This window comes from Peromyscus maniculatus, chromosome 9, assembly GCF_049852395.1.
Source record: "Peromyscus maniculatus bairdii isolate BWxNUB_F1_BW_parent chromosome 9, HU_Pman_BW_mat_3.1, whole genome shotgun sequence".
Classification (NCBI taxonomy): Eukaryota; Metazoa; Chordata; class Mammalia; order Rodentia; family Cricetidae; genus Peromyscus; species Peromyscus maniculatus.
Genome location: NC_134860.1, coordinates 45169570 through 45183438, shown reverse-complemented (window position 1 = coordinate 45183438; position 13869 = coordinate 45169570). Strand labels below are relative to the sequence as shown.

Below are 13869 nucleotides of genomic sequence, written 5' to 3'. Positions count from 1 at the left end.
GAATATTTTTGAATTTTATATGAAAGTTAACATATGAGTGATATTTATGACTTTTCACTCAATATTGCGTTTGTAAAATTTGAACATGTTAAAATATATGCAGATATGATCTCTTAGCTCTCATTCATATGATGTTCCTATCTGTCAGCATAATGTTCATGGTTTATCCACCTGTATGTTTTAAATGTACTACAGTAAGCTAAAATAAATGTCCTTTTTTTAGATGAATAGATGCTCTAACTACCCAGGAAAATTGTTCACACTTAGCACTTCTTGTGAAACTTCATTACTGTGTTCAATAACAGAGAAAAAGTTTATGATTCCTTATGTAAAATGCTTCAATTCGATAGTTAATTTTTAGCTATTTAGTTATTTTTCCAGTACTGTGAATCAAAACACTTGCTTTCATTTGGAAGAGAGAGGTTTTGTCAGCCTTAGCCATTTCACAAATTTGAGCCATCTTGGGCTACATGAAACCCTGTATCAAAAAAAAAATTTAAATTTTTTTACTGATGTATTATATGTATGTAGTAAAATGTACACATCTTTTTATGGTTGTTGTTTTTTGTTGTTGTTGTTTTTTGTTTTGTTTTTTGTTTTTGTTTTGTTTTGTTTTATTTTGTTTTTTGAGATAGTGTTTCACTGTGTATCCCTGGCAGTCTGGGAACTCACACTCTAGACCAGGCTGGCCTCAAACACAGTTTAATGGTTTTTCAGATATACATGCTCTCTTTAATATAATATCTTACAGCTGTATATTTCCTGCTGCTGTCTACACCCTCTGTCAGCATGTTTGGACAGACAGAATCAGGGTTGTGTGCACAGTCTGCTAGACCTGGAGGCGCCCCCCTTTGGTGAGTCCACTGTACTGCTGCTGCTTGGTTCCTTTAAAGAAGGGCTCAAGAATGGAATTCCAAAATGAACTGAGACGATATAGATTTGGACGCAGGTGACGATGAAAGCAGATGAACTGATCTATCTACTAAGAAAGTAAGATTTACCTCCCAAGAGGCGTTAAGGCTTTAACGCAGGCCACGGTAAGTTGTATCTGAAATCCTAGCACTTAGGAGGCTGAGTCAGGAGGATTGCTGTAAGTTGGAGGCCAACCTGGGCTACATAGTGAGTCCAAAGCCAGTCTGCACTACAAAGTAAAAGACTGTCTCAAAAAACAAAACAAAAAAAAAAGAGAGAGAGAGAGAGAGAATTTAGGATCAGTCAGATAAGGACATCACAGATATTTATAGTAAAATTAAATATGTAGACTAGTACACAAAGCAAAAATGGGATGAGAAAGGACACACCTGTGACCCCAGCTATACCCCATTTCTGCCTTAAATATGGTTTTAGGGATGGGTTTTGCCTGTGCACTATTTTATGATAACCTCCGTTCATCTTCTCACACTTACGGTAGGTAGGCATTGCAAATATCATCTCCTGCTAGCTGTAGAATGCTTTGAGTGTATGGAAATGATAAGATTACAGGCAAGTGGTTTGTTCTAACTTTTGGACTTGCTGATATATTTTTCATTATTCTCTCTTCTGATGACAAACGCCTGTCATTCCTATGGAAATGATGCTCATCTGTAACTATCACGGCAGTAAAATCTCTCTAACTGTGCACCGAGTTCTGAAAACGATGTGCACTCATGCTTCGGACACTTGTTACAGAGCTGCTGGCACTATCTGGGGAGGCTGTGGAACTCTGGAATTTTGGGTTGTCTCCCAAAAGAAGGGATACTGGGCAGCAAAGAGCATAGAGGGGACTTAGCTAGCACAAGTAGGTCACTGAGATTAGGCCTTTGAGTGCTATCTCTGAGCCCCGGATCCTTCCTTCCTTACTCTGTCAACGGCTTCCACCATGCTGTGTTGCTACAGTGAACTGCTATGATGGACTGAAACCTCTGAAACCAGGAACCAAATCAAAGTCCCTTAGGTCATTCCTGTTGGGTGATTTGGTCACAGAAATACAAAGTAACTAATGGACTCACTAATACACACAATTCTAGTAGGGTTTTCTAGTGCTGTTCAGGAAAGACAGAAAGAGAAGCTGAGCACTGAGAACTTAATCAATCCTAAGCAGAAGTGTTCAGATGACGGATTCAATGATTAAACAACTGCCATGGCCTGCGGGGCTTTGGGATGGACACTACTGAGATGATGGGGAATGAAGAAATGACAGATATATGTACTGAAGAGCTGAGATTGGGCTGGAGAGATGGCTCGGAGGTTAAGGGCACTGGCTGCCCTACCTGAGGTCCTGAGTTCAATTCCCAGCACCCACATGGTGGCTCACAACCATCTACAATGAGATCTGGTGCCTTCTTCTGGCCTGCAGGCATACATAATAAATAAGTCTTGAGAGAGAGAGAGAGAGAGAGAGAGAGAGAGAGAGAGAGAGAGAGAGAGAGAGAGAGAGAGAAGCTGGGATTAGGAGGCCTGTGTACTAGGATGGAGACTCACTGACTCATTCAGCTAAAAAGAATAAACTCAGTGAGTTTATTCTTTTTAGCTGAATGAAGAGGCGAGCTAGCCAATCTTGGTAGGGGGTTTTTGTAGGGGAGCAGTCCCAGGCGGCAGTCATGCTGGATGAGGAAACTGTTGAAGGAAGCATGACATGGCCATGCTTATGTCATGAATGTTCATTCACACAGGTACACTTGTTCCCCACAACCAATCACCTTTTAAAGATTTATATTTAATTGTGTGTTTTGGGTGTGTGTCTTCTCTATGTGGATATGTACATATAAATGACAATGTCCACGGAGGCCAGAGGTGTTGGATTCCCTGAAGCTGGCGTTACAGATGGTTGTGAGCGACCTAACATGGGAGCTAAACTCAGGTCCTTGAAAGAGTAATACATGCTCTTAACCACTAAGTCTCCTCTGCAGACCTACTGCTAACAGCAGTGGAACGCAAAGAGCTCTAGATCAAACTACAGACTTTCCAATATGGCTAATCCCTCGAAATACCATCAAAGTTATTTTTAAAAAACAGCAATGGTGGTTGAAAGGTGGCCCAGTGGTTAAGAACACTGTCTGCTCTTCCAGAGAATCTGGGTTCAATTTCCAGCACCCACATGGTGGCTAACAACTGTCTGTAACTCTAGTTCCAGGGGATCTGAAACCCTCTTCTGCCTCCATGGGCAACACTTGCATGTAGTGTACAGACATATGTGTAGGCAGAACACCTATACACATAAAATAAAAACATAAATCTTTTAAAATCTTAATGGTGGAAAACAGTTTGAGTATCATTGATGTATCCCAAACTTTAAGAACTACATGGATTTAAATTTCCAGAAAAATTAAAAGAAAGAAAATTGTATCTCAAAACTTGGAAAACAAGCCAGGTTCTTTCTGAGACAGCTTCAGAGTTGTTCCAGACAAAGCATCAAAGACAGAGCAGTGGGCTGCAGGGCCACGGGAGTGCTCACCGACAGAACAGTGGGCTGCAGGGCCATGGGAGTGCTCACTGGCAGAGCAGTGGGCTGCAGAGCCATGGGAGGACTCATTGACAGAGCAGTGGGCTGCAGGGCCACGGGAGGACTCACTGACAGAGCAATGGGCTGCAGAGCCACGGGAGGACTCACTGACAGAGCAATGGGCTGTAGAGCCACGGGAGGACTCACTGACAGAGCAATGGGCTGCAGAGCCACGGGAGTGCTCACTGACAGAGCAGTGGGCTGCAGAGCCACGGGAGTGCTCACTGACAGAGCAGTGGGCTGCAGAGCCACGGGAGGGCTCACTGACGGAGCAGTGGGCTGCAGAGCCACGGGAGGACTCACTGACAGAACAGTGGGCTGCAGGGCCACGGGAGTGCTCACTGACAGAGCAGTGGGCTGCAGGGCCACGGGAGTGCTCACTGACAGAGCAGTGGGCTGCAGGGCCACGGGAGTGCTCACTGACAGAGCAGTGGGCTGCAGGGCCACAGGAGGGCTCATTGACAGAACAGTGGGCTGCAGAGCCACGGGAGGGCTCACTGACAGAGCAGTGGGCTGCAGAGCCACGGGAGGGCTCACTGACAGAGCAGTGGGCTGCAGAGCCACGGGAGTGCTCACTGGCAGAGCAGTGGGCTGCAGAGCCACGGGAGGACTCACTGACAGAGCAGTGGGCTGCAGGGCCACGGGAGGACTCACAGAAGATGCTTCTGGTGAGAGATCTGGGGCCAGAGACACTCGTTCAACACTCAGAATCAGAAGTTGTAAGTGATTCTAAGACTCGGAACAGAAGAGACGTGGAGGCTCCAGCTCAGCTCTCTTCACTCGTGTTAGTGCAAATAGATGAAAAACGGGTAACACTGGAGAATAAAGTGTAATAACAGCTTCAACAATCTGAGGAAAATATTTTTACCTCAGCATTATTATTAATTAAGCATGGGGCCAAAATAAAATTGTTTGGGGAATAAAAAGGCAAGTTTAAAATTCATTCCTTCCATAGAAAAATTTCTTAAAACAGTTGGCCAACAAAGAAGGAGCCTAAGCTCCCAGGCTACACAACAATCATGGCAATCACGTGAAACCAGAAAGAGTAAGAAATGAAACGGCAAACTCCCAGACTTTTTTCCTTCTTAATTAATTCAAATCATACTATTTGACTTACAGAGGATTACATGTATTTAATTACAACATTATCTGAACACCCTGTCGTTTTAATTTGTTTAGACTTTTGAAATGTACACGTGAGTGAGTGTTTTGCTTGTGTGTATGTGCTCTCAAAAGTCTCCCTGGGCTGGAGTTATGGATGGTTGTGGGCTATGAGTGCTGAATCTGGGTCCTCTGCAATAGTAACAAGTGATTTAATCCCTGAGCCATCAGAGCTGGAGAGATAGCTCAGAGATTAGGAGCACTGGCTGTTCTCCCAGAGGTCCTGAGTTCAATTCCCAGCAACCACATGGTGGCTCACAACCATCTATAATGAGATCTGGTGCCCTCTTCTGGTGTGCAGGCAGAACACTGTATACATAATAAATAAATAAATCTTTAAAAAAAATCACTGAGCCATTTCTCCAGCCCCTAGTGTTTTATATATATAACATATATGTATATATGCATATATTATATATATGTATATTCTTAGCATAACTTGCATTGCCTGTGAAGCCTGCTAACATGGGGATAATATTTATTGTAAGTGTTTGTGTTTGAGGGAGGGATTGTGGGGACAGGACCCAGGGCATACTCAGCGAGCATGCTCCCTCTCAGCCAGCAGATACTATTTATTTAATTAATTAATTAATTTGTAAATTTTATATATATAAATAATAATTTTATATATGTGAGTGTTTTTATTCTCCAAACAATTTTATTTTGGCCCCATGCTTAATTAATAATAATGCTGAGGTAAAAATATTTTCCTCAGATTGTTGAAGCTATTATTACACTTTATTCTCCAGTGTTACCCATTCTTCATCTATTTGCACTAACACGAGTGAAGAGAGCTGAGCTGGAGCCTCCACGTCTCTTCTGTTCCGAGTCTTAGAATCACTTACAACTTCTGCTTCTGAGTGTTGAATGAGTGTCTCTGGCCCCAGATCTCTCACCAGAAGCATCTTCTGTGAGCACTCCCATGGCTCTATACATGTGTGTGTCTATCTCTATATAGATACATATGTTTACACATACACACATGTACATATGTGCCTTGTCACCATGTGCAAGCCTGGGGTACACAGAAGTCAGAAAGGGACACCCTATAACTGGAGTCACAGTTGACTGTGAGCCACAACATGGGTTCTGGGAATTGAACCTGGGACCTCAGCAAAAGCAAAAAGTGCTCCAAACCACTGACCAGCTCTTCAGCCTCCAAGCCCTGGTTTAATTTGAATCAAAGCACAGAAAATTTAATAATTAAGAACAGTGTGTATAGGTCATAAACTTTGACAATATAAAAATTATGTAGCAGGGTAAAAATCTCAGTCAATAAACTCAAGTGTGAGAAATACCTCTTTTTTTCTACACTTCAACTTAAAAGCCTGCTTCTGGGGACGTTGAGATGGCCCAGCAAGATAAGGCACTAGCCACCAAGCCTGAGGACCTGGATTCTATCCCTGGGGCCCACATGTTGGAAAGAGAGAACCTGCTCTGACCTCCACACACAAGCTGTGGCACACACAACAGACACACACCCATACACCAAAATAATAAAATAAACGTAATCAAAAGTTTAACCAAGCCTGCTTCTGGGACAACCTCCCTTTCTTTTCCTCTCCCTCTAGTACTGCTAAATAAGAAACGAACTGCAGATGGTCTGGGATTTCCTTGACCTCTCAGGGTCTGGTCATGACACACAGTTGCCAAAGCACTAGCGAGTAGGGAGATCCTTCCACCATGAGTAATCTTTGCAGTCAGGTTCCTAAGAGTCTCCATGAATGATCGCAGGGCTCCGCTCCTGCCTCTGGAGCCCAGTGAGTGGAGCGAGTCTTAGCTGAAGTCAGAAAGCCTGTGTAAGCATCCTACCTTCTCCAAGATTTGCCGCCTCTGTCTCTTCTGAGGCTTGCCCTTGCCTCAGGATGCCAAAATGGAGCAGTATCTAAGGAGAATACACGCTTGGCCACCGCCCCAACCCTTACCCAATCTCTGCAGAGAAGGCCCTGCCAGCTTCCCGCTTCTCGGTTTCCATGGGGCTACCCTTAAGCCCTGAACGTCTCACTGAGTTAGGTTTGCAGCAAATGAAATTTTACCAGCTAACCATACTTTCATCCCTGTATTATACCTACGGTAAGAACATTTGGAGCGTGATATTTTCTTGAGTGGGGAAATGGTAAAGGGAAATATAAGTTAGAAGAAATATGAACTAATACCATAAATATTTTAAATATTCAGACACCGTGGTAATGGTTAATCCTCATTCTAAACCTGACTACATCAAGACAGGCCTGGGTGGCTCACCTAGGAGGATTGCCGAAGAATTCAGAGCCAGCCTGAGCTATACAGTGAGTTCTAGACCAGCTTGGGCTACAGAGTTAAAGAGTGAGACCCTGCCCCACCAACCACCTCCCTCCCCCAAAAAAAGGAAGGAAAGGAAGGAAGAGAGCAGAAAGAAAGAAGAAATAATTCCTAGAGCCTAGGGTCGGCGAGATGGCTCTAGGGGTAAAGATGCCTGCTACCAAGCCTGATGACCCGAGTTCAATCCCCAGAGCCTCCATGAAAGAAGACAAGCACAAATTCCTGGAAGTTGTTCTCTGACCTCCTCATCCACGCACATATACACTCCCCAAAATAAATATATAAATAGGGTTTAAGAGATCTTATTCATTCTATAAGTTCTGTTCCTCTAGAGAACTCTAACATTATTTAAGGCCAATGAATCAACCACCAGAATACTTTTAAAAACTAATAAAAATTACCATTAATAAAAACACAGAGGAGGTGGGCACTATAGTGCATACCTACACCCCCAGCATTCAACAGACAGAAGCAGGAGGCTCATGAACTCCAGGGTAGCTTGGGCTATACGGTGAAACTCTGCTTAAAAAACAAATAAATAAATAAAATATGCATCCAGAAGTGGGGGGATAGATAGATCATCTTAAGTGTTCTTTGAAGAAAATCAGCTGACTCTATGTGAATCTGACACAACTTGAAGAGCAGAAATATATTAAACTAAAAGCAGAAATTATCACCGTCAGTTATTTATGGAAATGAATTACAGACTGGGAGAGAGTCAGGCAAAGTAGGGATATTGAATTTTTCCATATTAGGCTTGTTTTATTCTAATTTTTACATTATATGAATGGAAACACTTTAACAAAATTAGATCAATTAAAAATAAATAAGGCTTTTTTTAACACATGGCCTCATTAATATTTATAAGATATAGTTAATGAAGAACTCATTAAAATATGCCCATGGGCACTAGGTTTTCACGTTTAAAATTCACTGCTAAATCTCTTCCTGTATCATAAACAACTGCTAAAAATATTCAGGAAAAACTCCTGGGGTCAGTAAGGTGGCTCAGTGGTTAGAGGCACTTGTTCAAGCCTTAGAAACCAGAGTGGGAGAAAACTGATTCCTGTAAGCTGTCTGTCCCTTGCCCTCCATGTGTGAGCCGTGGTGTGTTTGCAACCAAACACACAAAGAATAAGCAAATAAAGTATACAGAAAGGAAAAAACTCCTTGCCTTTCTACAAATGAACTATTTCCTCCAAAATAAAAACAAGTTACAACTATAACTTATTTATAACATAACAAAAATTAACAAGAGTCACAGAATAGCTTCAGTGAACATGCAGTCTTCTGAAAAAGAAAACCAGTTAGTCAAAAGGCAATCACGTTATGTGTTGAACTGCTTTTATTACATTTGTAACAGACCCCCAGACCTTCATAGGCTCCCAGACCTTGGCACAACTGACGCCATGATGGAAGTGCCGGTCAGGCCATGTAGACACTCAGCATGTAGACAGCACTACTAGCCAAACACGAAAACAAAGACTTAATCCATCGAAATACATAGTTCTGGGTAAGTCTCTAAATGTACTAACCTTGCTTTTTGGCTCCTGTAGTTCCTCTTCTGGCTAACTGTTCTTGTTCACTGAAGTATGTCAACCCAGGATATGTCTTTTGTGCTTAAAAGCTCACCCTGAGAAAGGCTCAGGGTTACACTGAGACCCCGAACACCCAGTGTAGTCCCTGCCAGCTGATAAAGACGGTCTATTGGTTTAAACCCATGTCTGAGTAGTCATCTCTGGTTGATACCCCACAACACATTTTTATTCATTTTGTGTGTGTGTGTGTGTGTATGTGTGTGTGTTTATTATGTGGTGTAGAAGTATGGGTGCATGCATGCTTTGGTACATATGTGGGAGTCTGAGAACTGTAGGGGGCATGGAGGTCTTTGTGCTCACATGCACTGGAGGAACCTGGAATGTTAAGCACACAGGGTTTTTCCTTCAAGGGAAGGAATCCCAAACCTATCTTCTGCCTGGAAGGCTGGAGCAGATGCACGTTCTAGCCTGGTGACCATTGTGAAATATGTGTGGCTGGGGACTTTCCCCGAATGGGACCTTCCTCCAGGCTCATCCTCGTAAACTTGTTTCTATACAATCTATCTTTATGTCTATCTTCATGGAAGGTGTCACGTGTGATTCAGCTTACTCTGTTCCTCAAAGAGATTTAGATATGCTTTGGTGTGCCCATGGGATTGAGTTAATCATCACAAGAATAAATTTTTACCAGATTGTGCTGTATTTAAATACACCTAAAATAAACAACTCCTGAAGTTTGAACCAACATTGGCTACCGAGTCATTTTGCGCTGAATTGCATTTCTGCCTCCTAAGGCTCATCTCTCTGCTGCCTGTGAAGGTTGCAGAGACCCCAGCAGAAGACAACTTCAGAGACTCAGTTCTTTCCTGTGATGTCAACAGGCACCTTTGTCCACTGAACCATCTCACCAGCATGAACTTTTTTAAAAAAGATGGGCATGGTGGCACACACTTGTAATTCCAGAACTTATTCTGTGGAGAATCAGTAGTTCAAGACCAGTCTCCATCTGGGCAGTTGGAAGCCAGTTTGGGTTACAGGACAATGGCCACAAAAGTATCCTGACTCTGAGTAAAAGAAAGTATAAGCCAGGCGGCGGTGGTGGCGCCACGCCTTTAATCCCAGCACTTGGGAGGCAGAGCCAGGCGGATCTTTGTATGTTCGAGGCCAGCCTGATCTACAGAACTAGATCCAGGAAAGGCGCAAAGTTACACAGAGAAATCCTGTCTCAAAAGAAAAAAAAAACAAAAAAAAAACAAAACAAAAAAAAAAAAAAAAAAAAAAAAAAAAGTATAAGATATTGTAGTCATTAAGGTCCTCATATGGTAAAATCCTTAAGAAGGTGGGTTAGTTCCTTCAGCTCTCACTCATTTTTCTCCTTTGTAAAAAGTATACTTATCCACTGAACACTGTGTTAGATATTTTTTCATCACTGTGGCCAAATTCCTGACAAAAAGCAACAAAGGCAGGCAAGGTTTACTCGGCTCACACCTGAGGGATGCAGTCCATCTCGCTAAGGCAGGGCAGCAGTGAGCAGAGGGTCCAGAGGCTGCTTGCTCACTTCTCAGTGGATCAGGATCAGAGAGGTCAACAGGAAGCTGGGCTGGGCTATAATCCTCAAGGCCCACCCTCAGGACCTCCCTCCTCCAGACAAATCCCGCCTCCCAAAGTCTCCCCAAAGTTAGCACCATCAGTTAACTGACTTCCACAAGCACACCATGGCACATGCACACACACACACACACACACACACACACACATTGTAACACACTCACACTAACACAACACTGTTACTGTGTGTGTGTGTGTGTGTGTGTGTGTGTGTGTGTGTGTGTGTGTGTGTGTGTGTAAGATCATGTACGCATGTGTGTTTGCAGGTGCCCTGGAGGCCAGAAGAAAGTGTTGGATCTCTTGAAGCTGGAGTTACAGGTCTTCGAGAACCACTTGATATGGGTGCTGAGATTCAAACTCCAGTCCCATGATAGAGCAGCAAGCGCGCTTAACTAATGAGTCATTTTTTCAGGGCCTCCTATAAGTTTTGATTAACATTATTTTCATTTTCACTTAGTGATTGTTTTAAAGCCCTGGTTTCTGGGTCGTCCCCACCCAGCCTGCCAATGATGTAATAATCCATTCAAACTGAATTAATAAATCCAGGTTTAATGAGCAAAGCAATCCTGGGAAGGCAGGGGAAGAGTCAGAGAGGAAGAGTCACAGAAGGGTCACAGAGGAAGGGTCACATGGCAAATATGACTAGCAGGCCTTAAGTACCCTGGAGGCATGGTCTTGAGCAGCCCCAGGGAGGAGCTGGTTTTGGGTGGGCTTTGAGGGGGAGAGGGTCTGGAATAGGAGGGCAGCTCTAGGGGGAGGGTTTTGAGGAGGCAGGTTTGGGGAGAGAGAGATGGGGGAGGAAAATTGAGGTGGAGCTTCCACCAGAACATTCCAGACTCTTTGGGTATACGGGTGCCAGGGGTTAAGGTGGAGTTCCCACCAGAACACTTAGCTTTAGGCTTTTTGAATTTTCCATTGTAATTTCTTCTTCAACCTGTTTCTTTTTGTTTGTTTGTTTTTTCGGTTTATTACTCTGTGTAACAGTCCTGGCTGTTCTGGAACTCACTTTGTAGATCAGGCTAGCCTTGAACTCACAGAGATCTGCCTGCCTCTGCCTCCCAAGTGCTGGGATTAAAGGTGTGTGCCACCACCACCCAGCTCAACCTATTTCTTAACAGTCTTAAATTTATCTTCTTGTTCTTGGTTTCTGATTTAATTGGAGATCTGCTCTCTGAAGCTTCGTGGTGCCTTTTGTCATGGTCTAGTGTGTGATCATTTTTAACTGTCATGTGTATTGTGAGTGCTGATGGAAAATGCATTTTCTCCTTGTTTTATGTTTCTGTTCAAGTATGTTAATTATCAAGTTAATATTTGCTTGTCTACTTGCCAAAGTTTTTCCCGCTGAGCTTATGAGGCATATGTTAAATCTACTGTGGTTTGGATGTGGTTGAAACGTGTGGTTTTAGAATGGGAAGTTTGGTCTGGAAAGACCACTCATCAGTGAAAAGCACCTGAGGACATGAGTTCGATTCTCAGCACTCACACAGTGGCATACACCCATCTGTAACCACAGTTCCAGGAGATCTAATACCCTCTTCTCACATCCATGGGAACCAGGCATGTACATGGTATACAGACCTGCATGCAGCCAAAACACCCAAATATGTAATCTTGTTTTGTTAATTTTAAAAGATGGAAAGCTAAGAGGTCACTGAGGTCATTTCCTTGGAAGCCATTAGTGTGACTCTCCAGGCTCTATCACTGGTCAGGCTGTCTCTGGCTTCCTATGGTACCCTGTGATCTCTTCTTTTTATAGCATGCCCATCATGATGCCACCAGACACCAGGTACAGCCTCCAGGGGTTCTAGCCAGAGTCTGTGCCCTAATGTTTGGTCTTTCTGTCTTCAGAGTGGAATGATAACAAACCTTTATAAACTTCCTACCCATCTTTGGAAAGTGCATTATAGTATTAGAAATAGAAAGTAAACAATACACTCTTTCACAATTGGGGTGGTTTGAAAGAAAATGGCCCCCCAAAGGGAGTGGCACTACTAGGAGGAGTGGCCTTGTTGGAGTAGGAGTGGTCTTGTTGGAGGGAGTGTGTCACTGGAGTCGGGGTTTGAGGTTTCATATGTGCTCAAGCCACGCCCAGTGTTATATGTGAAAGATGTAGAACTGTCAGCTCCTCCTCCAGCACCATGTCTGCCTGCATGCCGCCACATCCCATCGTGATGATAATGGACTAAACCTCTGAAACTGTAAGCCACTCCATTAAATGTTTTGTTGTGGTCATGGTGTCTCTTCACAGCAATAGAAACTCTAATTAGGATAACAATGATGGTAGAATCTCTCAATTTTTTTTCTCTATAACTCTAACATTTTTTTTGGTTCCATCTCTTGTCAATTATTTTAATAGATATATCCGTGTTACAAAGTGCCCAGCCTTGGCAAACCAGAACTTTTGTCATTGTACCAAGACCCCTTTCACCTCTAACAAATGCTTTGTCTGTTTGATTTGAGACAATGTCTCCTAGCTCAGGATGGCCTCAAACTCAAGATCCTCCTGCCAAAGCCTCCTCCTTAGCTCTGATTATAGTCTAGCACCACTGCACACCTCTGCCCAGGCATCCTTTGGTTATTTGTCTGTGATTCTACTACCCTCCTCCAGACTCTTTATATCAATGGGATTTGAGAATATATCTTCTAAACAGGAAATATCTAGGTTTTTAAGTAAAATCTACCCACAGATTGCTAGTTTACTAGCATTTGTAGTTACCATCTTTATTTATAGATTTGAAATGGCTTCTATTCTCTTCATTTGTCATCTCAAGGACTAGAGAGATGTCCCAGCAGTTAGGACCACTCACTGATTTTGCAGAGGAAGCTGGGTTCAGTTCCCAGGCCCCACATGGTGGCTCATCCATCTGTGACTCCAGTTCAAGGGGATCTGGCGCCCTCTTCTGGCCCCTGACAGCACTTAGCATGCACATGGTACACATACATGCAGGCAAAACACCCATACACATAAAATAAATAAATATTTAATTTGTAATTGTAGTTGGTCCAACATTTTCTATATATTTTTCTTTATCTTTGGGGTACTAAGAATTAAATCCAGGGTCTTGTACATGCCAGGAAAAAGCTATACCAGATAAGTTATATCTCCAGCTGTGTTTGCAATTTTATTTTTTTTAAATTAGATATATGTAAAGTATCTGTCCTGGTTGTTTTGTTGTTGTTGTTATTTATTTGTTTCTATCAACTTGACAGAAGTTAGAATTGTCTGGGAAGGGAAACCTCACTTGAGATAAATCCTCCATCAGATTGCTTGTAGGCAAGTCTGCAGGGCATTTCCTTAGTGTGGGAGTGCCTAACTCTCTGTGGCCGGTGCTACTCCTGGGCTGGTCGTCCCGGGATGTGTGAGGATGTGAACAAAGGGAGCAGGGGGAGCAAGCCAGGAAGCAGAGCTCCTCCGTGGGTTTTGCTTCAGTTCCTGCCTCTAGGTTCCTGCCCAGGCTTCCCTCGAGGGACGGCGACCAGGAAGAGGTAAACCCAGTGAACCCTCTCCCCTCCACCTTGCTTTCGGTCAGTGTTTTATCACAGCAATAGAAACTCAACCAAGACAGCTCCCAATTAATATTTTTTTTTCTTTTTACTATTTTGTAAGAAACAGCACCTCATTATGTGGCTCAGGCTGGTCTTGAACTAGGGATTCTCCTGCCTCTGCCTCCAGATTGCTGGGATGACAAGCATTAGCCACCAACCTAGCTGTGGAGAGTTGAGTGAGAAAGGCCCCCATATGCTCATATATTAAAATTATTAGATTTGTATTAAAATGCT

General features: G+C 43.1%; 1 protein-coding gene across 1 annotated transcript in view; it reads right to left on the bottom strand.

The window, feature by feature from the left end:
• The window catches only part of Fbxo34 (F-box protein 34), a 131343-nt gene that overhangs the window by 115740 nt on the left and 1734 nt on the right, over positions 1-13869 (bottom strand). The window lies entirely within an intron of this gene.